This window comes from Antechinus flavipes, chromosome 2 (genome assembly GCF_016432865.1).
Source record: "Antechinus flavipes isolate AdamAnt ecotype Samford, QLD, Australia chromosome 2, AdamAnt_v2, whole genome shotgun sequence".
In the NCBI taxonomy this organism is placed as follows: Eukaryota; Metazoa; Chordata; class Mammalia; order Dasyuromorphia; family Dasyuridae; genus Antechinus; species Antechinus flavipes.
Genome location: NC_067399.1, coordinates 227,977,582 through 228,005,511, shown reverse-complemented (window position 1 = coordinate 228,005,511; position 27,930 = coordinate 227,977,582). Strand labels below are relative to the sequence as shown.

Sequence of the window (27,930 nt, the reverse complement as noted above, 5' to 3'; positions counted from 1 at the left end):
ATAATTACAAATGACATTTTAAATAATAGTTAAAAGTTTGTAAAGCACTTTATATGCACTACCTCACTTAAATTTCACAATTCTATGAAGTAAGTATTCTAGACATTATTACCTTTATTTTACAGATGAGGAAACTGAGGCTCACATGACTTGTCCAAGGTGACACAACTAGTATCAGAGGTGTGATTTCAACATAGGTCTTTTTGGCACCAAATCTAGAGTTCTATCCACTAAGACAAGTAAAGACAAAGACCTAGTACCCAGCCAGCTACCAAATCCACTCATACCTCTTTCTTTCTCTTTAAAATGTTTAATTGTCCAGTAGAAACTGGATATCATAATTACAATCCCGCAGTCTTTTGGTTTTCAGCTCTTGTAAAATTCCATCGATGACACTTTTATATAATTGTTTTAAGCTTCAGACTAGTTTAATGAATCTCTGTACATTAAACCTAGGAATTGTTGCTTAGACTACTTAAAGATCTTTTCTTCTTAAATATATTTGACCTAAAGCGGGAGACCACATTTTAGGAAGTTCACTGACAATTAGTAAAATGTCCAGAGGCAAACAAGGATGGTGAAAAGCCCTGAGTTTAAGTCATATGACTCAATAATGAGAAATGGAGGTGTTAAGCCTGGAGAAGGGTGAACTTATAGGAAAATGCTAGATGTCTTCAAACTTTTAAAGTTACATAGAAGAGTAATTTAATCTGTTTTGTTTGCCCCAGGAGAATAAAAACAATGAATGAAAGAGAGTTTGTGTCTCTGTAAGAGAGGCAGATTTAGGAAGGAAAGAGAAAAACAGATAGGGAGGAAGGAAGGCAGGAAAAGGAAGGGAGAGAAGCAAGAATAGAAAGAAAGAAGAAAAAAGAAAAAAGGACAGAAGGAAAGAAAGGAGGGAGGAAGGGAGGGAAAGAAGAAGGAAGAAGGAATAAAAGAAAGAAAGGGAGGAAGAGAGAAAGAAGAGAGGAAGGAAGGAAAGAAGAAAGGAAGGAGAGAAAAAGGAAAGGAGGGAAAAAGAAAAGAAAGGCATGAGGAAAAAAGGAAGGAAAAAAAGAAAAAGAGAGAAGGAAGAAGAGAGGGAAAGAGGGAGAGAGGGAGGGAAGGAAGGAAGGAAGGAAGGAAGGAAGGAAGGAAGGAAGGAAGGAAGGAAGGAAGGAAGGAAGGAAGGAAGGAAAAAAAAGGAGGAAAGAAGGGAAGGAGGGAACGAGGGAATAAGGAAGAGAGGGAGAGAGGAAGAAAGAAGTTTGCTAACACTTAGAACTATCCCAAAGTGGAATCGGCTTCCTTGACAGGAAATGGGCTCTCCTTCATTGGATCTTTAAAGTCTGGACAACCACTTTTTGTATAAGTTACAGTAAAGATTCTTTTTCAGGAAAGGTTTGAACTCAAAAGACTCCTGAAATATTTCCCATTTCTGAAATTCTGGGATCCTTAGAATTCTACAATGTTATAATTTTTTAAAGGAACTCAGGGATCACTAATCCATACACCTTATTTTATAGAAGAGAAAACCGAAGTTTGAAGAATCTAGTCAAAACCATAGCAGCCAGTCTTTGGCAAAGCCTGAGTTGTTGTGGGCCTCAGTTGGACAAGATGTCACCGATTACTTTTTCCACATAGTGAAATTATTCATTTGGGTATTGTAGAATTGTGGCTCACAGGGGAGAGAGGGCACTTGGAAAGAGAGACGGTAACTTTACCTCTTTGGGGACTTGTTTTCTTTAACTATCACATGAGGAGGTTGGGAATGATGTCTTTTGAGGTCTTTTCTAGCCCTAAATCTATGATTTATGGTCTCTTCTTTACAGAAAATTAGCGAACCATTGGCACCGAATTAGGTTTAGGTTATTAGACAGGCCAATGTATTTGCACTTCTTTGTTAAGAGGGATGATGGGGGTGGGAGGAGAAACAGTAAAACATCAATAAAATATTTAAATGTATAAGTATATTTATATGACAAATAAATATATTTAATAAGTATTCTATAAGTACATCTGTGTATACACCCATACACATATGTACAGGACAAGAGATGGCTATGTCTCCTAATCCCATGATCCACAAAGAGTTAATCAGCTCCTGATTTTGACTCACACACCACCCCCAGTGAGGAGGGAGGAACTGACATATAATTGGAAGTTGATGACATCATGCTTACAGGCAAAGCCAATGACAGCTCACCAGCCTGGGAATCTTCCTCAGGCTCTGGATGCATTCTGTCTGGCCCAGCTGTGAAGTGCTCTCATTCCTGAAAGCTGCTCATCCTATAGCCTGGTTGAGGGGAGAACAGAATTCTCTCTTCCAATATTTCAGTGTCAGTATGCTTACCACAAAATGGGTGTGGAGGGAATGAGGACTCCTATATAAAAAGCGAAATTGGACCCACTGTTGGATCCTGCCCTTAGGTGATCGGGGACACAGTATCCCCTTCCCTTCCAGGGCCTAAGCAGTAGAAAAACCTTTAAAATAGCTATAGATACCAGGTTAAGGGAGAAGCTGCTGGACACCCCCCTCCCTATTCTGTTTGAGGTGTTTCAAATGTTATCAACATTCGGTGGGCCTAAGGGAATGGATAAGGTGAGGGTGAACTGGGGCCCAAATTCAAGCAACATGTATTTGTTCAAACACCCTTTATGTGTCACACTGTGTTAGTATCTGGGAACAAAAAAAAAAGCGGGGGGAGGGGGGAGACAGTGCTTACATTGGAGGTGGGAACAGAGGGGAGGAAGTTAGAGAGAAAGTGAAAAAACCAAAGTCAGAGAGAGACAGAGAGAAAGGGGGGGGAGGGGAGAGAGATAGAGACAGAGACAGAGAGAGAGAGAGAGAGAGAGAGAGAGAGAGAGAGAGAGAGAGAGAGAGAGAGAGAGAAATAGAGACAGAGAGAAACAGAGACCGAGAAACAGAGACAGGGAGAAAGAGAAAGAGAGACAGAGACAGACAGACAGAGAAACAGAGACAGGGAGAAAGAGAAAGAGAGAGAAAGAGACACACAGAGAGAGACAAAGAGAGAGAGACAGAGACAGGGAGAAGGAAAGAAGAGGGAGAGGGAGAAGCAGAGGCAGGGGCAGAGGCAGAGGGAGAGGTAGAAAAAGAGGGAAAAAAGAAGAGAAATATGGAGAGAATGAGAGAGAAAGAGGGGGGAAAGGAGAGAAAAAGAGAGTCAGAGGCAGAGAGAAGAGAGAGACAAAGCGATAGAGACAGAGAGACAGAGGTAGGGAAAGGAGAGAACAAAGAGAAAGAGAAGAAGAGAAAAGAGGGGAGGGAGAGACAGAGAAAAAGATACAGACAACATAAGTACAAAGTCATTGGGAGAAGTACCAACCACTGGAGGATCAGTGGCTTTGCATAGAATGTAGCATTTGAGCTGGATTTTTGAAGGGTATCAGGAGTTGTAAAAACAAAGCAATGCATCTCAGCCATGAATAGTGGACAGAGATCCGACCTTAAAATCAGGAAAATCTGAATTCACTTTCTACCTTAGATCCATACTGGCTGTATGAGCCTAGACAAGTCCCTTTTCAGTACAACATTGTAAGATTGTTAAGTTACAGCACAATTGCAGCTCTGTACAAGTAGAAAGAGCTGCCTCATCAGATATTCCCTTTACTGCTGAAAGCCCAGGTCAGTACAATTTCTAACCATGGCTGAAGCAGCTTCAGACATGCCAGGGGCTGCCCTCTCCCCTGCAGCCCTTAGTTCACTCTCCTTTTAAAGACTTAACTCTGTTTCTAGTCAGGTAAAGCCTAATGACTGACTGGACCAATCCAGACAGCTGCCTTCCAGCTACTGTCTGTACCAGGGCTCAGCCAGACCCCCTGTCTCTTTGTGCACAGCAAGTTCTTCTTGTTAGCATTTCCTGAGAACAAACTTCAAAGATAAAACCAAGTCGTGCCTTATGCATTTTGCATTGGCTGACTGAGAATGACAGGAGAAACTTTTTTAGAGCTAGAAGCACCTAAAGAATATCTGAGCTGACCCAGAGATTTCACAAGTATGGAACTGAGGACCTGAGGGACAAAATTACTTGTCCAAGGTTCACCTCTATTAGTTAATGGCAGACTCAAAAGCAGAATCCAGATTTCTTAATTTCCAATCCATTGTTCTTTACCCAATCCATATTTGAAAATTTTAAAATAGATATAATATTTATAATTATATTGTTATATCATCATATATGTTATATATTAAAAATATTGTTTTATATATACATATAGCTGCAACCCTCTAAAACAGTAATAAGAATGCAGTATTTGTAACCATAAATCTTAGAATTTGAGCTGGAAGAGACTTTGGAGATCATCAGTCCCATCTATATCTGAAAAAGAAATAGAATTAAAGAAACCTGACTTGCCCCTGATAACAGTCTTTATGGCCACCTTTGCCAGTTCTGACTCCATTCATTCATTCCTCTCGAATGAGTGGCTGAAATAGGAGAATTAGAATGCTCTTTGCTCCCTGTTGTCACTTCCAGATTCTCCCCTTCCTCCATCACTCAGTTACATCTCTTTCTCTGAGGTTTATGTTATTCCTATCTACCACCCAGCCAAAATCTTGGTAGCTGGTGTTTTCAGGTCCCCAAGTCATTCTTGTTTTCTTCCTCAATGAGTTTGATATCTGACCTACAATTTTTTCTCTTCCTCAACTCCGGTACTCATACTTGGGGACTTCAATATACATATTGACTCAACTTCAAATACTCTAACTACTTAATTCTTCAATCTCCTCACCTCTCACGACTGTGTTTTCCAACTTACCTCAGTTACATACAAAGATGATCATATCCATAATTTATGCTATTACCCACACAAAATGTCCATGTTCAAGAATTCTGAAACCCCTTTATCCAGTCATAGACAATTGGTTCTTCACTTTTTTCTCTGTCCTCCCTTACACAGGCCTATTCTTTACCTCTACCATGCCCTCCAGTCCCTTGATCCCTCATTTCTCTCTCAGACCTTCTCCCATGCACTAACCACTCCCTCCTCTTTTCCCTATCTTGACCACTTGATGAACCAATTCAACTCCACACTGTCTTCCTCTCTTTATCATTATCACCCTAAGTCAGCCAAGTTTAGTGTTGGATCATTCCTGCCATTCACTGCCTTCACTCCTACACTTGTACTCTTAAATGCAGGAGAAAATCATTCAACCATTCTGACTGGGTCCCCTACAAATTTATGTTATACAATCCCAACTGGGTCCTTGCACTATACCTCCCTTATCAATGTACTCTCCCACTCCCTGTAACCATTCTTCCAAACCTTCTCATTCCTCCTCAAACCTCCCTTAGTTCCCCCTTTGCTCCACTTTCTCAGCTGAGAAAGTCATCTTATATTTTATGGAAATGATTGAGACCTCTTGCCATGAATGTCCTCTTCTCCCCTTTTATTTATCTCCTGTCATTGCTACCTTACATCACTCTCTTCTCCATCCCTGTTTTATATTATGAAGTGGTCTTACTTCTTATCAAGCTAATCTCTCTCTAATCTCTAATCTCTAATCTCCAATTCAAGTGATCCTATTCCATTCCATCTCCTCCAATAGGTTATCCCTCTTTCTGTTATCCTCACTCTCACTTATTTTCAATTAATTTCTTCCTCTGGAGTGGCCTATTTCCCACTACATATCAACATGCCCATGTCTCCCCGGCTCTTAAAAAAAAATCTCTCTTGACCCTTCCATCCCCAATACCTATCATCCTATATTTCTTCTGTCCTTTGTAGCTAGACTGAAAAGGATGTCTACAATAGGTATTTCCATCTTCTCTCCTCTGACTCTTCTTAACTCCTTATCATCTGGCTTCCAAGCTCCTTATTCCACTCAAACTGTTTTTCTTAGTTGCCAAACCCAGTGCCTTTTTTCAATCCTCATTCCTCCTTGACTTTTCTGCAGTCTGTTAACACTGTTGATTACTCTCTCTCCCTTAATACTTTTCTCTTTAAGTTTTCAGTCCACCACATTCTCTTGGTTTTCCTCCTACTTAACTGACGTCTCCTTCCCAGGCTCCTTTGCTGGATCCTCCTCCAATTCACACCCTCTAATTCTTAGTGTCCTTCAGGATTTAATTCTGGGCCCTCTTTTCTTCTTCCTCTATATCCCTTGGATCTCATCAGTGCCTATGAATTTAATTCCATCTCTATTATAATGATTCTCAAATATACCTTTCCTACCCCCATCTCTTGTCTGACCTCCAATCTCCCATCTCCAGATATCTTTCACATATCTCAAACTAGATATTAAGCTTCATCTTAAACTCAATCTGTCCAAAACAGAATTCATTATCTTTCTCTCTAAACCCTCTTCTCTTCTCCCTTCTACTACAGAGGGCAACAGCATCTTCCTACTCCCTCAGGCTTGCAACCTAGGAGTCATCCTGGGTTTCTCATTTTCTTTCACCTCCCCCCCTTCCTATATGTTGCCAAGATTTATCAATTTTACCTTTGCAAGATTTTTCAAAAATGTCCTGTTTTCTCCTCTAATGCTGGCTCTCATCAACTCTGCCTTGCCTATTGCCAATAGTCTGGTGGTAGATCTGTTTGCCTCTAGTCTCTTCCCACTCTGGTTCATCCTCTGTTCAGCCACTAAAATGAGTTCCTGAAATGCAGATCTATCATATTACTCCCCTACTCACTAAATCCATTGGTTCCTTATGGCCTCCAAGAGCAAATACAAAGTTCACTATTTGGATTCAAATCCCTTACCTCTTATCTTTTCAATTTTCTTACACCTTACTCCTGAACAAGTACTTTTTGATCCAAAGACACAAGTCCTAATTGTTCCATAAACAATATATTCTATCTCTCAGCTCTAGCTCTGCACATTTTCTCTGGCTGCCCCCATGCCTGGAACATTCTCCCTCCTCTGTTCCAACTATTGATCTTTTGACTTCCTTTAAGTCCCTACTAAAATCCCACCTCCTTTAGGAAGCCTGTCCCAACCCCTCTTAATTCAAGTGTCTTCCCTTTGGTAATTATTTCTCATTTATCCTGTCTACAATTTGCTTTGTATATTTGTTTGCATGTTCTCTTCCCTATTAGATTGCCAGCTCTTTGTCTTTTACTTCTTTTTTGTAACCCCATGACTTAGTGCCTGGTACTTGATTGGTGGGTTGATTTATATTATGTATTATTAGCTGCTGTGTCCTTAAAAAGTCATCAACCCTTCCTTAAAGACCCCTATTGAAGGATAAGAGACAGGAAAGAGAAGCCATAGCCTCTAAAAGCTATCCATTCTACTCTTGAACATTTATGATTTTTATGAAATTTTAAATATATTAAACTGAAATATACTACTCTATACCTTCTGGCTGATGCTTCTGGTTTTACTCTCCAGAGCCAAGCAGAACAAATCTAATCCTTTTTCTGTCTAACAAATCTTCAAATACTTGAAGGCAGCTATCATATTCCACCTGTGTTCTCTGTTCTCCATACTAAATGTCACCAGTTCCTCCAACCAATTTTCTCAGGGCATGATCACGAGTCCTTCATAACTGCCTATCCAATCCCAGATGCTTTTCAAATCACTGACAAATGATCTTTTTGGCAAATGATCATTCTCAAGATAAGCCCAAAGCTCCAAACTTGATTTCAAATCCCTGTCCCACTATATACTACCTATATAACTTTCTAACTCTCTAAATCTCAACTTTTTAATCTGTAAAATGGGAGTGTTGGTTTAAATCAGGGTAGCTTAACTTTCTTTGTATCATGAAAATAGTCATCTGGTGACGCCCTCTCAAAATGTTTTTCAATAATAGAAGGAAATACATACAAATCTCAGTTATAAGTTAGTGGGAAAGATATAATTGTCCTCACCAAAACTCACTGAATCAAGGAATCCATGGGTTCCAATTATAGAAACCCCAATCTATCTCAAAGTTTCTTGCAATGTAGTTTGCAAATCCATGTGGGGTTGTAACTGAAAGTGAAGGTCGCTTCTCAGTAAATTTTTATTTGTACACCTATGCACTGTGCACCCGTAATGTCTCCGGAGGTTAAATCTACTGTCTTATTCTGAGAATGCTGAGCTCTTACCCCAGCTGCCACTCATTACTGTGTACTTCCCAAACCCAACACAGCACAGAAGTTCTTGGAAAAGCTTTAGGAATAGATGTTAGTAGTCTGCTCTGGTCTGCTGCTTTGCTGTTCTGATCTTGCTACTGCCTAAAGAGGCAGAGATATCAAGGAGAAGACATTTTTAAAAGCAGATAGATAGTCTCCTGCTGGAGTCCATCTTCCTCACCAACACCATGGTATAGGAAAAACAAGAGTTCAGATAGTGTCCCAACATAACAATGGACTGCTCTCCCAAAACGTTTCTTTTGCCCCCTTAAATTTTTATTTAGACTATTTCTCACTGTCCATTCTCAGTGGCATCTCCCCCATAGAACTCTTCTTTGTAACAAATATTAGTTAAGCCAGGACATTTATTGGTCCCACACCTGTAGTCCACTTCTCTGCTAAGAGGTAACAGATGTGTTTTGTCATCTGTCCTGTGAAGTCAACATTGGTCATTACATTGGTTACACTTTGGAGTCTTTCAATGTTGTTTCCCTTTAGTGTAGTTAGAGAGTAAATAATCTCCTGGTTCCGTTTATTGCATTCTACATGACTTCACTCAAGTCTTTCCATGTTTCTCTGAATTCTTCATGTTGATCATTTCCATTGTTGTAATTGTTCAGTCATTTTTCAGTCATGTCTTTCTCTTCTTGACTCCATTTGGGATTTTCTTGACAAAGATACTGGAGTGGTTTTCTTTCTCCAGCTCATTTTACAGATGAGGAAACTGATGCAAACAGAGTTAAGTAACTTCCAGGTTCATGCAGCTAATAAGTGCCTGAGGCAGATTTGAATTTAGGAAGAGGAGTCTTTCTGACTTCAAGCCTGGTGTTCTATACACTGTACCACCTCATTTCTGCCCCCTCATTTCCCATAACTCAATAGTATTCCATTGTATTTATATGCTATAATTTGCTCAGCCATTCCCCAACTGATGAACTCATTCTTTCCTTTCTATTCTTTGTCCAAAGTGTGTTTCTGAATAATTAGGAACTCTGAAGATACCTTCCTAGAGAAGCAGTGGTAGCTAGGTTCTCAAGACAGCCTCCTGAAGCTAATGTAACCTTTAAGGTACCAGAAACACGGCACTAACTATTTTAGCCATACCTGACTATATATAATATTATATTTATAGCACAGTTTTCAGGTTAGGTGATGCAGCACCAAGAACATTGGTATTGGAATTAAATACCATGTATGTGAGCTCTACTACTTATAAGCTGTGTGACCATAGGCAAATTGCTTAAACTCTCTGAGCCTCATATTCCATAAAATGGGGCTAAAAATACTTGCCCTACTTATCTATCTCACATGGTCATTAAGGAGAAAGTTCTTTGTAAAGAAAATGCTATATAGACACAGAGCTTAGTTTATCCTACTGTCTGCTTTTCCTGACTCTGGCCTTTAAGGACTTTCAAGATATGTTATATGATTACTAGAAAATGAATGATCTCTGTTTCTAATTTCAGGCCCTAGAAAACTGAGGGTTACTGCTGCTCTCCTCTTCCCTCCCCAACAGTGGACACTCAGCAGGGGTCCTCAAACTTTTTAAATAGGAGGCCAGTTCACTGTTCCTCAGACTGTTGGAGGGCCGGACTATAGTAAAAACAAAAACTTTGTTTTGTGGGGCTTTAAATAAAGAAACTTCATAGCCCCGGGTGAGGGGGATAATCATCCTCAGCTGCCGCATCTGGCCCGGGCCATAGTTTGAGGCCCCCTGTGAGTGATGGAGTAGGATTGGGTATGAAATACTTCTGGTTGCAGTAATTCCTATCCGCATCCACTAGGACTTCAGCACTCAGTTCTGAGTGATTACTAAGCTGACTGCTCTAAGTTTGGAACCACCGATAGCTACTTGGCATTCTAGTTAATCAATAACTTACGTATGTCCTCTTTTCACATGTCAAAGTGTGCAAAAGCATTATAGGATTCCTGCTTCCACACGTTAGGGAGCCATATGTCCTACAAGTAGACAAAGGATTTAATTTAAGCCCCCTCCCTCTTTTCCACTTCACCCCTACACACAGATTGCAAGATGGATCCACTCTTCTGCCAAATCCTTTGCTTTATGGATTGCTATAGCTGTGGTATTCTGATCAACACTCCTCAAATACACACTGCTATCTTCTACCCACTACCCACCCTGCCGTATCCTACTTGCCAGAGCTTCTCATTTGGACCTCTCATAACTCCCTAAAGATTCAAAAGTCTTAACTCCTGTTGATTGAGAGAAGTTTCTAGTTCCCAGTATGTTTTGAATATCTTTTGATCCCATTCTCTGATCTTAAAGTTATTCTAGACTTTTCTTACTTTCCTGTGATCTGAGGACAGTGATAAAAGATCATAGACCTCATGGGATCATAGACAAGAAGCTGAAAGGTAACTCAGATGGTTAATTGAGGCCCAGAGAGATTGAGTGACTTTCCAGGATCTCATAGATAGTAAATATTAGAGGTGGGGCTCATGGAAGATCTTGTTGCTTCCCCATCCAAAACCCCTTGTACGTAGCATCATGCTATCTTGGAGGGCTCACAGATCTGTGCCCCTTCCTTCTCATTGTAAGGTGGAGTAGTACGGGATCTGGATAAATCTAAAATTAGCAATGTATGACTCCAGGAACCAATGGAAGCAGTTTTGCTTCACTCTATGTTGCTGCACATCTTGGCAGAATTTGCAGCAGCCCTGAAGATATGTTTCAGAAATAGTGTTATATACAACATAATAGAGCAGTTTTGCCCTAAGGTGGTATAGATATAGAATCCTTAACTAGATGATTGCAAATACCAGTCCAGCCAGGAGGCTTACTTCATTGATTGTCCCCTGATAGCAGCTGTCACATCCCCCCAAAAGGATGGATTAAAGGCAGTGACTAACCTTGCCCCTGCCAGTCTGTCAGTAACCCCTTTCAAGTTTTAACAATTCACCAGCACTCCCTTTCCACATAATGCATTGCCACACTCCTTCACCATAGTCTATTGGTGCCCTTCTTAAGGTCCCATACCATATTCCCTTCTCTTCTCTTTCTCTCTCTCTCTCTCTCTCTGTCTCTCCCTCTCTCCCTCTCTCTCACAGAGACATCTCTCTCTTATTTCTGTCTCTCGCTGTCTCTGTCTCTCTTTGAGAGAGAGACAGAGAAAGAGAGAGAAGAGAGAGGGAGACAGAGAGGAAGAGAGAGAGAGAGAGAGAGAGAGAGAGAGAAAGAGGAGAGGAGAGGAAGGAGAGGAGAGGAGAGGAGAGAGAGAGAGAGAGGAGAGGAGAGGAGAGGAGAGGAGAGGAAGAGAGAGAGAAGAGAAGAGAAGAGAAGAGAAGAGAAGAGAAGAGAAGAGAAGAAGAGAAGAGAAGAGAAGAGAAGAGAAGAGAGAGAAGAGAAGAGAAGAAGAGAAGAGAAGAGAAGAGAAGAGAAGAGAGGAAGGAAGAGAGATACAGAGACACAAAGAGAGAAACAGAGAGAGACAGACAGACAAAGAGACAGAGAGAGAGAGAGACAGAGAGAGAGAAAAAGAGAGAGAGAGAGAGAGAGAGAGAGAGAGAGAGAGAGAGAGAGAGAACAGCAATAGACTCTCACATTCTTAGAGGTCAATATGATCTCACTCAGTCTGATGTAAACAGCAGCCTCTATTATCACAACCAATTCTAGAAGATCTTTCTATGATCTACCTGTGAGCCTCATGGGTCTACCTAAAATAAGTTGAACTATGATGTTGGAACTCAGAGGGGACTTAAAAATCTGATCACATTCCACTCATCACTTTACAGATAAAGAAATTGAAGCTCAGAGAGATAAAGGCATTTTCCCATGGCCACATAGCCTGTTCAGTGTAGAATTGGGACAAGAATCGGATGCTCCTGTCTACCATTCCAGTGTTCTTTCTGCTATGATTTCTTCCTACTGTCATGAGGAAAAAAGCCTGTATTTGATCACAGTACTGAGCCTTTCTTTCCTTGTGACTCCAAAGCAAGGATTCATGCCCTTCCTTCAGTTATCCTTATATATATGGAAGCAAGACATCAAAAACTCCCAGTATTTATATTTAGAATTCATCTGTTCTCCCATTCCTCTTCTATATTTTATACTCTCCCACCCCCAGATTTGCAAAAAAAGAAAAAAAAAGAAAAGAAAAAAAAACCAACTTTTATATATCATTCATCATTCTCCCTCTGTAGCTGCTAAAGAGCATAAAATCCCTCCACTTCTTTCCATCACCACTCCCACTTTCCATCTTATTCCCCACCCTCACCTCTGCTGCCCCAGCACCCTGTTCAACCTAGAAAATAGGTTCTTTGTGTGACATCATCCTCTAGCTCCCTGGCTCTCCAAGAGTTACTTAGGCAATCCCTGCTCCTCCAGAAGATACTGTCCAATTGCCAAGCAACCTACAGCTGTCCAATCACAGCACTCAGAGATGATGTCATGTTGAGAGCCGAACAGTGGTGCTGATGTTGAGAGAAGCCCAGAGCACCACTAATTGAGGGAGTGAGGAAGCAAGCAGCTCACCACTAACTGGGTTGGGGTAAGTAGAAAACAAATACCAATGCTTAGGGCATCTCTAAAAAAAAAAAAAAAAAAAATTAAAGTCATAGGGAAGGTTGGGGGAGGGAGAAACTAGGCAGCTAAATAGCACAGTGAATCTTATGTTGCTGCTAGTTTACTCATTTTATTAAACTTTGTTGGATTCTTAGAGCAGTGAGAAGTGTCAGTAATAAAATAATGAGTATCTGTAGAAGGAAAAGCTTAAGTTCCAAGCTTTGTCCCCGTTCTGGAGGTAGGGGTGGAGTCACTTGGGACCAGGAATTGGGGATTCTTTAATTTCTTGTGTCCATGAGGGATTTTTGTGCAGAAGGCATTATTAAGGAAAGAAAAAGATTTAGTTGAAAGCCCACTCTTGTCCTTAATTCTGCCCCCCTTCTAGCTTTGCTGATCCTCTTACTAAATCAAGTGGAAAGCTACTTCTTTCACCTATCCAGCCTCACCCATCACCTCTCTTTTTGTTCCTCTGCTCTCTTTTTCCCTTCCTTTTTCCCCTTCTTATTTTTCTTCTCCTGTCTCCTTTTCTCTACCTTTGTCCTACATTACTTTTTCACCTGACTTTCACTGCACTAGGGAATATTAGTTTCCTTCCTAGTGGAGGCTTTTCTTTCTATCCATTCCCCCTGCCCCACCCCAGCCTGAGGGCAACCTGCCCTCAAGAGTAGAATGACCCATGTAGGTTCCCCACTTGTAAGGAACAGAGGGACCACGCCCCCACAGCTTCACTACTGCAGGAGCAAGCACCCCACATCTGACTCACTGTCCCAGCCACCTATAGCATCATAGATGGGTTACCAAAAAAGCAGGGATGTCCAGTTATGAGATATAAGAGACACGTGGCCAGGCTTTCTTTGTTCTACTCCCCCTGTACAGACTCTGTGAAGTGTAAAGGAGGCTCACTGTACAAAAATGGAGCATATCTAAATCCTTTGCAGAGTCTGAAATGCTTCTGAAAGATATTCTTGAGTGTTCTCTTGGGAGTATCCTGTGAAAGAATGTCCCAAGATCCCTTTCTTAGGTGTTTTCACTTGGAAGACCTTCTTCCAGCTGGGTTCCAACAGCAGTATTGATTGAGAAGCCCCTATATTTCCCTCTCAAAGGCTAGGTTCTCTTTTATTTCTTTGGACAGCCTTAGTATTGGAGGCTACTTACTAGAGCATCCCAAAGCAAATTGAACTATTGGATGGGAATGAATGGAGCCAAATTATTTGAGCTTTTAGGTCAGGTGGAGCTGCTATATAGGTTAAGGTGGCAAGAAAATAAGGGAACTTTGACTCACTCAGAGACAGAGTTGGCTAAACTCTGGAGATATTGTAGCCATCTCTGGGGAAAGAAAGCCATCTCCACACCAGATAGAATGCTTTGAGGAATGAAATCATCCTAGTTAAAAAAAAAAAAAGAAAGGAGGAAGCCATGATGCCATTGCTTTTCTTAGGTTAGAGTTAGAGTTCCAGGTACCGCCCTCTCTTCCCCCACACAACCTAGAATATAAGATCTTTGAGGGCAGGGTCTGTTTCACTCTTGTCTTTATATTCTTAGTGCTTTGTACATTGCCGTGTATATAGTGGGTGCTTAATAACATTTTGTTTATTTGTTGAAGGGGGAAAAAAACAAGTCTTAGATTCAGAACCTACCTGCATTCCCACTTCCAAATAACCAAAAAGGGGCTGGCTCATATCCAGCTCTACCTCTTGATTTCTACCTCTTTCTGAAATCTACGCTGAACCAATCAAGTCCTAAAGCTCTCTCATCTTCTCAGAGTCACACCTTTGCAGCTTAATATCTCTGTCATTCGGTGTCCCTTCCTGACCACTTGACAACTGGTTCAATCACTGGGAAATTGTATGAATGCTGCCCAGCCTCAACAATGGATATTTATATAGAGGGAGCTATTATCCTCCTCAGTCTAGTTTTCTAACTAGAACTGTAACTAAGGCAGAGCAACTGGGGCTTTGTCCTAGATTATAGAAATTTAGAAGATGCTGACAGCACTTGAAATCCTTCAATAATATAGAAACAACTGATCTTAACACATAATTGGTTTAATAATTCTTGTAAATATGAAGTTAATAGATGAAGCTTCTTTCTAAGCTTCTGAGAAAGCATAAGTGAAGCTTTCTCAGATGTCATTTTTTCCCCTCACCATTTGAACAATCCAAGGTCACTATTTTCTTTGCCTTTTCCTAGGTACATTTTATGCCACTTAACCCCAGCACAAAAATTCCCTTCCCAATTTAGCAATTAAAGGTGCCCAACAATGGACTGAGAGACCTAGTGAGTTAATGAGTTTCTCATCACTGGAAGTATTCAAGCAGAGATTAGATAACACTTGTCAGTGATTATTGCATTGAGTGGAAGGTTGAACTAAATGATCTTTAAAGAGTCCAACTTTATGAACTCATTTCTCATTTCAAATAAAGTTCAAGATATATCTCTCTTGTGGTGTAGGGAAGTGTTACCTGGAGAAGTATCTAAGAATAAAGAAAAGAGTCAGTGTGTATTGTTTGCACAAGATTCTTAAAAGAATGGAAGAGATGATAAGAGGGCCATTTTAGAGTTGTGCTCTAGTAAGAGCTGTTAAGTTGCTTCTTTTTTTAATCTAAAAATTATTTTAGTACCAATAAAATGATTTAAGTATAGAATGAGTTGACCCCCTTTGGGGATCAAAACAAGAAATGTTCATCCCGCCAGACAAAGGATGGGATATTAAGGAAAATTGGCTTTGTGTACCATTACAAATTTTAAGAAAGGTGACAAGGTTTGAGAAAAAGGAATTTAGATGAGGAGCAGTGAAACAGCTGTGTCAGAGGACTTGGGTTTAAATCTTCTGTTTTACTAGCTAAATGTTCTTGAGCAAATCACTTCGTTTCTATGAGTCTCATTTTCCTTCAAGCTGAGGGGAATTAGGAATATTTTCCAGCTCTAAGATTCATTGTTTGTGGAAATAAAATGGGAGAGACAACTATGAAGAGAGAACAAAGGAGAGTCTACATGACTCCAACCATCTGGATGGAGAGTAGAAGAAACAATATATGGTGTACACAGTGCTAAACATTCAGATATTATCATTATCCAGATAATAATCAAACATTTCCAGAACCCCCAAGTCTTTTCTTTTAGCATGCCTCTTCAAGCATTTTCAAGCTGCTCCTTTTTATATATTTTATAAGTGAAAATGTTTTTTTAAATTTTGAAACCACTGTGTCTGGGGGCAGAGGTATCAAGAGGTATAGAGAAATATCAGTGCTTGTTTATTTTTTGTTGTTGTTGATGGTGGTGGTGATGGTGATGATTTTCAAATTTTGGGAGAATTAAGAGAGGAAATTGAGTTATATTTAATGTCATTTATAGCACTCACATTAGCTTTGGAACAGGAATATATATTACTCATAACTAGGTTTGCTTGATTTTGTCTTTTTAACCCCAGTACCTTGTACATAGTAGGTGCTTAGTAGAAACTTGAAGAATTGCATTGAATTGGATATAGCCATAATAATTGTCCTTTACTTCTATGTGACACTTTACAGTTTTTACAATTTTTCATTAGCCATTTGATCCTCATAACAAGCCTGTGGTGTTGCCTGAAGGGCAAGTTATTCCCAATAGAATGTAAGCTCTTTGAGGGTAGGAACATTTTCAGGGAGTTTGCTGTTGGTTTTTAACCTCTGGTACCTATTTAACACAGTGCCTGCCACACAGTAGGTAGTCAATAAATATTTATTGGCTAAATTAATTAGTTGATTAGGTCATAGAGCAAGGACATGGAGGAAGCAGGAAAACAAATCTAGGTCTTCCAACTTCAAGTCTTGTACTGTTTCTTTTGTATATTGGAAATATGTGAAAACCTGAAAGGAAAGGAGAGTAGTATATAAAAGTTTACTACTTTTATATACTACTTTTGAGAATAGAAGTATTTTCTCTCTTTCTGCCCTAATTTTTTTCTTTTCTACCTCATATCTTCATATATCTTCAACTACAGAAATCCACCACTTATACCCCACTCTGCTATATATAACATACTATACCTTCCCCCTAATTAAAAAAAAAATCACATCTTCATGTTCTATTTCTTCATTAATCTGTATACTAATCTGTATCTAATCTGTATACTAAGAAGGCTCTGGACCAGAAGCCATGACAGATGGGCATGATACAATAAATAGAGCAGTCTAATGGTGAGACAATTTCAAAACAAGGGTCTTAGTTGGCATATCCAGAGTGGGTGTGGAAATGCTTTTTAACTTTTGCTTCCATATAGCAATAAATCTGAGATCTCATTGGTTTGAATACTCTCTAGCTGGGTGGCAAAGGGAGTAAGATACTGGGCCTTAAATCAAGAATTGTTGAGTTCAAATCCAGCCTCAGACATTTCCTAGCTATGGTATCCCAGACAAGTCACTTCACCTCTATTTGCCTCAATTTCCTTAACTGGAACATGGGAATAATGTTAGCCTATTTGTCTCAAGTTCTTTAACTGTAACATAAGGATAATGTTAATACTTATCTCCTGAGATTGTTATAAAGCTCAAACACAATCAGTAAAACACTACAAAAAGTGTTTGGTTTTTAGGTACCCGACAAATATTGGTTTTTAGATACATGATAAATACTGGTTATTTTCTCTTGGCTCTCCCAACTAAAGATAAAGATTACAAGTTTTCTATTTCTTTTCATCTTGTATGATTTTTTTTATTCTATCTTTCCATAAATTTTCCATAGAGGATCTCTTCAATGCAATGGAAATTTTCCTCTAGGTCACTGACCTAGACTTGTGGGATCACAAGTATCAGTGCAGCACTCAGATACTCAATCTATCAGTCTTTGCCCCAGGTGCCATCCATTCCATGAACCTTCTTTTCTGGTTACATATGTCCTTGACAAGCTATATTGCTCCATTGTTTGTGGGTAAGCCATTATGAGTAGTCTACTGCAGCCTTCACTGCTGACTACCATACATCTTCTCTGCTGGAGAAGCTTTCGCATTTCACCATTATGTCTTAAAATAAAAGACCTTGTGAGTTGGATGAGATTGTAGAGACCATCTAATCCAATCTATTCTCAAAAGGAATCCCTACTATAAATTATAAAACTATAAACTCCTTTGTTTCACATTTAAAGGTCTTCACCATCTGTCTTCAAACTATCTTTAGACTGATTATACATTACTCCTCCTCAATTCACTCTACTTTCTAGCCAATCTGATTTGCTTGCTTTTTCATGTATATGACATTCCATTTCCTGGACCTGTATCTTTATACAGGCAGTCTCCAATGTCTGGAATGTTCTTCTTTCAGATGACTACTTCTTGGAACCTGTAGCTTGCTTCACAATTCAATTCACGTGGCACTTTCTTCAAAAGGCATTTCATTTTGCTACTTGTTAATCCTTTCTTTACCTCAGTCATTTTGCATACATCTTATATTTCTTTTGCTATTAGGATGATGTATCCACCTAATAAAACATAAACTTCCAGAGGGTGAAAGCTGAAATTTTTAAAGATTTTGCTACCCCAAAGCTAGCACAAATATTTATTGGTTTACCTTTTATTGGTCATATATGTGAATTTCCAATTTTCTTCTTCAGAGATAATGATATGCCAGGATTCTCAGCCACTGCCCTTAACCAAAAAAAAAAAAAAAAATTGGTATTAAAGAGATGGACCTGGGATCTTTGAAAGGCCATTTAGTATGTCAAATGTAATCTTGCCCACTCTTTTCTTCCTAGTTCAGTATCAAATCTAGCTTATGGTTCATTGTACTACCCAAGACAGATATTATATGAACCCAAAAGATGAAAATAGAGTCAATATCCAGGTTGCCAAACCAAACCCAAAGGACCTGGAAATTATGAAATTCAAGTAGGTAAGCCAAAATTGACATTCCTTAGGAATACAGGTCAAGTAAATGTGCAGAGGTTGATATCTAGATTTCAAAGAAAGTGGAATCGAGAGGGAAAGGAACCTGTACAGATTGAAGAAAAATTTCAGAAGCCCAGAATAGCAAACAAATCTATACAACAGAGAAATGAATGAGAATGTGGGTTGAGTTCAGGACAGAGGCATCTGGTCTTTTGTCTGAATTTTAGTCAACTACCTTTCCTAGTGAGAGTGGATAAAGACCAACAATCATATACAACTTTGCAAAATGAAGCAGGGCTTCCCATGTACTTGTGGCTGGTGACTAGAGCAGAAGACGGAGCTAAATCATCTGAGTTGCACTAGTCCTAACATCTATTCTCTCCTAAAGTGATAATGGGCTAGCTCTAACACACTCCTGAAATCAGCTTTCAATTCTTCTAGTACCCAAGGTCACCTAATAAAAATGCCTTCAAATCTGAGTTTTCCTAGAGTCAATGCTTTCATCCAAAGGAATGATTTAATGGTAGGTATTTTCAGCACCATGGATAGTCCAATGGTATAGCCATTTTGAGGTCCCAGAGTTTTAGTACCCTTCCATTGAAACCATACAGATAGACATCTGCTTCATTTTAATAATGATAAGAATAATACATTCATGTGCTCTTTGATGTTCATGAAATACACTCCTGACAACAAGTTAAAGGACAAAATGTGTATATTATTATCCAGAAGAATGAAAATCTAAGTAAGCTCTTTGAGGAATGGGATTATCATATGTTTAGTGAAATTCAACTCACCTTTGTGATATTATTTGAGGCTTTCTTGGAAAATAAATTCTAATATGATACTGGATTGTTTTGCCATTTATTTCTCCAATTCATTTTACAATAGAGTAAACTGAGTCAAACTGGATTAAGTGACTTTCCCAAGTCATACAGGTAGTAGTAAATGTTTGAAGTGAGATTTGAACTTAGGAAATGAGTATTCCTGACACCAGGCCCCGCATTCTATCTATTATGCCACCTAGCTGCCCAAGGCTATGATAATAAGCATATGGATTATCATATGTCATTCCCAATATTATTTTACTTTTCTGGACTGCCTCCTAACATACTCATGATTCCTTTTTGGTCTTAGTGACCATAAAGCATCAAGATTCCCAGACCTAGGTCTTAAGGTCATAGATTTAGAGATGAAAGAGATCTCAGAGGTCATTTATTCCCAATCCCTCATTTTGTGATGTGGAAATCAAGGCCCAGAGAAATGAAGTGATTTATTCTGTGTCAAACAAGTAGCAAGAATTAAATACATAACTTATTTTATTTTATTATTGATAATAATAACAATAGTTAGCCTTTATGTAGAACTTTGTTAAAATACTGTACATACTCTTTTTTCTTTTTGGGGAGGGCAAGGCAATTAGAATTAAGTGGCTTGTCCAGAATCACACAGCTAGTAAGTGTTAAATGTCTGATACCAAATTTGAACTCAGATCCTCCTGAGTTCAGGGCCAGGGCTCTATTTATTGCACCATCTAGCTGCTTCACAAATATCTCATTTTATCCTCACAACAACTCTGTGAAGTAAAGGATATAATTATCCCCACTTTATAGATGAGTAAAATGATGTAGGCCAAAGTTAAGTGATTTACCCACAATAAAACAAGTAAGTATCTGCGACTATATTTGAACTTGTCTTCCTGATTCCAAGTCCAGTGCTCTGTCCACTATGCCACATAGAAGCCCCTTGATCTTCTTGGCCCCTGAAACCATTTAGACCTCTCCAAACTATAGTGTCCAACCCTAATTCCTTCATCTCTTTTGTCTGTCTCTGGTCCATTAAGAGAATATCCTACTCTCCCTCTCTCTTTCTCTTATTAAACCTAAGCCATCTTGAGTATAAGCAAGGATATTGATTTACATATGAATGAGAACATAAAACCAGAAATAATATTCTAAGTTAAAATAATTAGAAATATGTTTAAAAGCATCATATTCAGCCTAACTGGGTAGTTTCCAGCTTGTCATTCTGTACAGCTTCAAGTTCCTTAACAGAACTCACACCCAGCAGGATATACTTGCTGGCTGTAAACCCACACAGCTGTATCTGTTCATGGCCATTAAAAAAGAGTCATGACTCATACTCCAGAACACCCTCACATTCCCACGTCCCAACCCCACCTTTGTTAAGTTGAGACATCACCCAACCCCTCTGGACCAGGCTCATTCACCTACCTGGTTGTGGTGGACCAAAGTTTATTCACTGTTGTACTATCCTAATCTCAGCCTCAGCCAGCCAAGGAACCTCCTGAAAACTGGTGGGCATTTGATGTGCCACCCACATTCCTACATAATCATTAACTAAATAAGATATCTGCCTTTCTATCTAGAGGAAGAAGGCGATAAGAAGAGATATTGCTGGAGCTGTAACTAGTAATTTTTCTAACAAGGGAAAAGGGAGAAGGGGGGATGAGCTCCAGGAAACCAGGAGATTACTATGCTATTAAAGGATGGGATGCTTATGGAGCAGACATAAGCAGGCTGGGAGCAGGGAATGCAGCAGCCTGAGAGATACAATTTTCCTAGAACATCTCAAGGTTTTTATGTTGCTGAAGAGAGTGGAAGCACAGTTACAAGTTACTAGGCAGTTATACTGTCACCAAAGCCAAGTGTTTAGGGGAGAAAATGTGCCCTAAAGTTTCCATCCTGAGACAAAGCTCCAGTGATCCCACCCTGGCTATGGTTCTGAGGGTCCCCTATCATAGATTGCAGAATAATTCAACAAGTCACCTAGTTCATCCCTAGTCTTCATAAGGACATTCCTTTGTATTAAAGGTCACTGGAGGGCCATCTCTAAGGAAATGATCTGATGGCCTCCCTTCTTACTCTCATACTTCCCAAGAACCAAATCTAAAGAGTTTGAATAGAGACCAGTCCCAGGACATCAGTGATAAGTAATCTTCTATGTGAATCATTCTCATTCTAAGAACATCATTTCAATTCAATTCAATAACCATGCATTAAATGTCTATACTTATAGAGCACCACGCCAGACATTGGAAGTAGGATATGAGTCTAGATAAGATTCCAAATTGTCAGGATTATATAGCAATACACACATAACTATTTTAGTGGTTCAGAAAAAGAACTTGGAAGTTATCTAATCCAATCCTCTCATTTTAAAAAGGAAGAAATTGTTCTTCCACGGAGGTTAAGTTCAAGGCCACATAGATCTTAGTATTATTGAAGGAAGTGGGGAGCTTCCAAAGGCCCAAAGGGAATCCTAAACTACCTTCTTCACCCCCACCCCCATACCAACCTGGGGCATCTCAGGAAACTGCAAAATAGGCCAGATTCTATGTCAGAATTTCTTCATATTTTCCAAGAGTCTAATCTGAGCTGTAGATTAGAATTGCTAGGAAGGACATCCTCTTAAAACAAGTATTGATAGTATTAGAAAGAGACATTCTCTATTCATGAAATTGGAAATTACTTTCTCTATGTGTAGACCATAACCACCTCTCTTAGAAATCATTAGCTCATCCAATGACTATCTATAGTATCTGTTTCCTTCTCATCAAGTACATTGTAGAAAAACCTTGCATTTTTCCATACCACAGAAGCCTTTAAAATCAACCTCACTGACCACAGCAAAGAAACCTCTTCCCCTTCCCATTTCTTTTTCAAACAGGAAAACATCGAAGACCTTGACTTTTACTACTACCTCCTAATCGCTCTCTGTCTTTACTCAAGACAGCGATAGATCCTGGAGGCAGGGCTGGCAGTAATCAGCCAAATTAGGGATTGCTATTTCTTTCCCTAGGAGTACTGTGCTCTTATGAAAGAACTTTGGCTCCCCAGAGCCAAACTCTGGGTTCCTTTGTCCAGGAAGTAGCCCATGTTCTGACCTTCCTGATTACCTGTGACCTTGGGCAAGTTATTGAGGAAAAGAAGGCAAATCGCATTTATCAAGCACTTACTTAGGGCCAGATACAGTACTCTAGAGATACAAACACAAGGAAAAAGAAAGGTCCTGTCTTAAAGGAGCTTACATTCTAATGATGGAAGCCAACACTAAAGGGAGCTGAAAAGAGAGAGAGGGGAATATATGTATTTCAACACCAGGGGATGGTTTCATGGCCCAGAAACCAGGAAGAGAGCAAGAAATGGAATGACAAGCAGCTTCAGCCTCTCCACAGACCGGAGGCTGCAAGAGGAACTCACCAATAAGAGAAGGGCAAAGGCCTAATAAAGGGAAGTTCCATGTTGACAAGGCTGGAGGGTGATTAGTTGTTTCTGAGCAAGGAACCCCCAGATGCTGAATAAAGTGAAGGAGCATGTTTTTTAAATCTAGAAGTCCAAAACAGGAGCAGGAAGGGAATTAACCTCTCCAGGTCTCAGTTTCTTCATCTATAAAATGAGCAAGTTGGACTTGGTCACATCTGAGGTTTCTTCTAGTTCTAAAGTCCAGGCTTTTATTCTTTTTGTGTCATAGATCCTTGGACAAACTGGTGAAGACTATGGGTACCTTGTTAGAGTAATTGGGTTTTTTGTTTTAATCACAGTTGAAAAAGATTTTAAATTATAGTAAGAGATCAATGAAAATAAAGAGGCATTTTTCCATCTAAATTCACAGCACCATGTACAGTCAGCCACTGGGATAAAGCTAGTCTGAGTGATCTTCAAGAAGGTCAGGTGCCCTTTTTTGCAGAGTAGTTAGTGACTGAAGCTGGATTTGAACTCAGGGCTTCCTGAATGCAGACTCAGTGCTCTATCCATTATGCCACCAAGCTGCCTTGCAGCTTTTCCAACTTTAGCTTCAATTTCTTCTCTTCACATTTCAGTTGACACACTGATGGGAAGTCTTCCCTGATTCTCCCCTCAACTTTTTAGCTACTGGTGCTACCTTCCCCCTATATTATCTTCTATTTGCTATCTGTGTACTGTTTTATCACTCAAAGTAGAAGCTCCTTGAGAGCAAGTACTATTTCAGTTTTGTCTTTGCAACCCCAGTGCCTGCTGGCCCTTACTAAATGCTTCATAAATGTGAAATTACTTGATTTTACCTGTCAGATTTTGCACACTTTAAAAGCTAGGAACTGAACCTGTAATTTCACTGTGTAATTTCACATCTCCAAGTGAGCAAGCTCCCTCTAGCAATGAATATCAGCACTTTCTCTGCTTTTTGTAAGCTTAGGGAGTGACCAAAGCACTGAGAACTTGCAGAGGATCACCAGATAGTATATGAAAGAAGCAGGATATCTTCCTGGATTCAAGGCTGACTCTTCATCACAACCTTTAAGAGATAAAGAAATGTGAATCATTTTTATTATTCTGCTACTGCCCTCTCTTCTCTCTCTTGTTGAATCCACATATCTGGAGCCCAGGACTACTTACTACTTTAAAATTCACAAATTCTTTGAAATGAAGGGATCCCAGAAACTAAATATTTGCATTGTTTCTGAATAGAAACTCTTTGTTTTTCCCAAAAGGCTTCATTTTCAGTGATAGGCAATTCATCATATCCAACTCATTCCACTCTTGGAGAATTCTAATCATAAAGAGATTATGTTCCCCACCCCTTTATATCAAGCTTAAATCTATTACTCTGTAACAGTTCTGTCCTCTGGAGTTGAATTTGTACTTCTTTAGCATAAAACAGCAAGAAGCTAACTCTAAAATCTTGTTACCATATCATGTCTACTTTATAGAGCTCTCATTGTTGGTTCCATGTGTTGACCAACCCTTAGTCCTGAGTTCCTCACCTAATGCTTTCTCTAACTTGTGTTCTTTGAGTTCTTTAGCCTTTGGCTTGTCTACTTTAGTTCTTGGTCAGTTGCTTGACCTGACCCTTGCTAATTGCCAATTTCTTACTGCTGAATGATGAATCTATCTTGCTGCCTTTCTATGGTCCACAGCTTGGTATTCCATAAACCATTCAAAGTACTCCTCAACCCTTTAGGACAACCATGGCCAATAAAAATGTTGCTGAACCAAAGACAATCTGCAGGTTTCTAATGTCATTCTATCAATCAATCAACAAACATTTATTATGTGCCTACTACATACCAAGCACTGTGATGAGAATGAAAGATTAAAAAGGAAATATTTTACCCTCCTAGATTTTATCTGTTAGAAGCTTGAGAACTTAGTTCATCGTAGGTGTTTCACATAAATGTTGATTCAATTGGATAGGTCTAGATCAGTGGGGTAAACTCAAGTAGAAATGAGGGACACTAAGCCATACTTAAAGATTCCTTCAGGCTAATGACTTAGAAAACCACATAGTAACCTTACCCTTGACCATGAAAATTTATCAAGACATCCAAATATAATACAGTTTTCTCTCCTCCAGGTCTACTCTTCATAAACTAGCTTGCAGTACCTTTGTTCTCTTTTCAGTTTCTTCTGCTTCTACCTGGCCCACTCCCCAATCCCTAATCACCAATGAAGACTTCCATCATCTGCTCCTGATTTAAGTAAAGTTTTGGCCCTAATTCACTAAGCAAGAAATCTAGCCTGATCTATAGTTCCTTCTATACAATGAACTCAATTCACTCATTCATTTAGTTCATTCAACAGACACTTATTAAGCATAAAATCTAATGCTCTTTTGAGCCAGACTGCTTCAAGGATAGCAATTGGAGAACTGGGTTCAAAGTTTATCTCAAATGTTTGCCCTTTCAAGAGCTTAGTATGATACATCCTATGCTAAGTAACAGAGATAGGGTCTAGAGGTTCGCATTATACTGGGGCGAGATATGTATATAAAAATTAAATATAAAATATATATGAATAAGATAAAAAGTAATTTCTGGAAAGAAGGTACTAGCAACTAGGGAATTGGGAAGCACTTCCTATAGAAGATGGCAACTGTGTTGAAACATTGCTTTTTGTCCTTTGCCTTTTACCAAGTATCTGGTTCCCTCTTTTTTAAGTTGGGAACTAGCATTCTTAGGTATTTCAGATAAGTGTTTTCTCTTAAAATCTGATCAAATTAGATAATAATATCTGTAAAGCTCTTGCAGATCATAAAATAGTATGTTTTCTATCATTTTTGTTGTTTTTCTCTCTCAATTTTTCTATCAGCCTATATAATTTCACTAATATAGCTTATATAAAATCCAGTGGGGCTTAAAATATTTTTTTTTTAATTTTCAAACATCATCTTCTTCCCTCTTTTAAAGAGAACTGCTTGTATTCAGAGTGGCCTATATTTGGACTAATATAGCAACAGCAATTAGGCTAATTCATTAACCTATAAAAACACTGTTATAGTATAGATGCTGGGAAGAGAACATCATGACCAAAGTAATATCACACATCAGCATGTGCATTTGAGGTTTCTTCAAAGTCATGTATCCCCATGTCCAGCTCCAGTATTCATTGATAGGGACAACTTCAAATATATAAACAAAGGATATAGTTGCTTACTTGAATGCTGTAGTATTGTATAGAAAGATTCTTCAACTGGGACTTAGGACCTCTGATTTCTAGATCCATCATTAGTTCTGCCATCTTAGGCAAGTCGCAGAATCCCAGAATCATGGAATTTTAGAGTTAGAAGGATCCTTAGAAACTAGCTGATCGAACCAATGCCAGAAAAATAAAACAAAAGAAAAATCTACACCATAACTAGCAAATGCTCATTTCGCCTCTGCTTGAAGATTTTCCTACTTCCTAACACAACCCATTCCACTCAGACAATTTTAAGTCTCAATAGTTTTGTCCTGATATCAAGCATAAATTTGCTCTTTTTGCCTTCCATTCATTGCTCATCATTCTTCCCTTTGGGGCCAAAAAGTACAAATCTAATTCCACTTTTATGTGACAGCCCCTATCTAAAATACATGAAATCATTTAACCTTTGGGGGCCTCAAGTTCCTCATTTGTAAAATGAATGGCATTGGACTTTAATCTGAGCTTTCAAAGTCTTTCCAATTCTAAAATTCTATGATTCTGTGGTTTGAAAAGCCTGCTAGTTAAATGCCTTCCTCCTGTTATAAAAATCTGGGCCTGACTCAGATTTGTCATTTGGTAATTTGGTGAGAATCAGAACAAAACAAGATGCTCAAAATCTAACATATAATTTAAAAAATGTTTTTAAAAAGTTTACTTATTCACAGTAGAGTGAGATAGTCAGAGCAGGAAAGGGGTCTTCATCCAGGACAAAACATTGGTTGAGTTGAGAACAACTTTCTGTTCTTGTTCACATTGCTGTTTTCCAAGAAGTTCTGGATGTCCTGTTTTGCACCCAAGTGACCAGGTATGATGGTCTGAGCCTTATTCCCCTTAGCCAATCAAATTTCAAGGACAATTTTTAATGCATTTTAAGGAAAAACTAATTCAACATCATGAATGAGAAGGCATTAGGATATAGTTCCCACCATATTCATCATTCCCGCAATTAAAGATGTATTCCTTTGGACATATTCTTTTAAAACATAAACACCTGTTACTGGTGTTTTAATAATGTTGGATACACCTTAGTGTTGAATTAGTTTCAGTGGTCTTTAGGCTTAAACTCCAGCTGGAGGTTTCAAACTCTCATAACTAATGACATTAAGTAAAGAAATACAACTCCAAAACAGAAAAAGTAGTGAGCTTGGTGTCAATTAAGCCTAGGCTTTATCTCAGGTTTGAGGATATTCCCCAATTTCTCTCATTTGGGGTCTACTAGTTCCCCCTTTATTTAATCTTCTTGAGCCAATTGAGACTTCTAATTCAGGCCCCAACATTTTCACCAGAATTCTGAATGCAGAATTTACAAATCCAATGCAATCTAATCCAATCCAACAAGCATTAAGCACCTATTATAGAATGCACCAGCCACTACACTAAGTATTGGGATTACAAAGTCAAAAGAAAGCAATCAGTTATTGCCCTTAAATTGATACCAGTTATTTCATAAAAGTTTAGGGACTCAAGTTTGCTTGTGAATTGAGACTAGAAAGAAGAACCTAGGAGTAGAATAACAATGTTGTTGTTGTTGATTGTCCATTGTTTTCAAAGGGGACCATGACACTGGAAGGTGATGCCATGATGTGCAATTGAATGAGATTGAAGTGAGGGAGAGCTGTGCAAGGTCACCTGCCTCAGTTTCTTCTCCAATCACTGCAAACCGTTCATGCCTGAATATGAACATTCATTAGGGATAGTTGGAGAAGGAAGAAAATCTTGGGGCATGTGACTGATGTATATTAAAGTAAGAATCTTCAGAGGTTTAACCATGTCACTCACCTACTCACTATATTCCCATGGCTTCCTATAACCTTTAGAATCAAATATAAACTCTGCTGCTTGACACTTAGAGCTCTTGACAATATGGCTCTTTGCTAGATTCCCAGTCTTCTTACATGGTACTCCTTTTCCACACTATAGTTCTGCTGTTCCTCATACACTTCCTCTCCTTTTTATGTATATATGCATTGCCTTTTCCCTTTGCCTAGAATGTTCCCTCACCTCACCTCCACCTTCTGGAATGC

The 27,930-nt window shown here is 39.1% G+C and overlaps 1 protein-coding gene across 2 annotated transcripts in view; it reads left to right on the top strand.

The window, feature by feature from the left end:
- The first annotated feature begins 12,441 nt into the window (after positions 1-12,441).
- Positions 12,442-27,930, top strand: part of STMN4 (stathmin 4) — a 31,985-nt gene continuing 16,496 nt past the window's right edge. Inside the window, exon 1 of one of the 2 annotated variants that reach the window (XM_051976379.1) lies at positions 12,442-12,572. The gene's annotated coding sequence lies outside the window, so the exon portion shown is untranslated. The remainder of the gene's footprint in view (positions 12,573-27,930) is intronic. The other variant, XM_051976378.1, reaches the window with a different exon arrangement.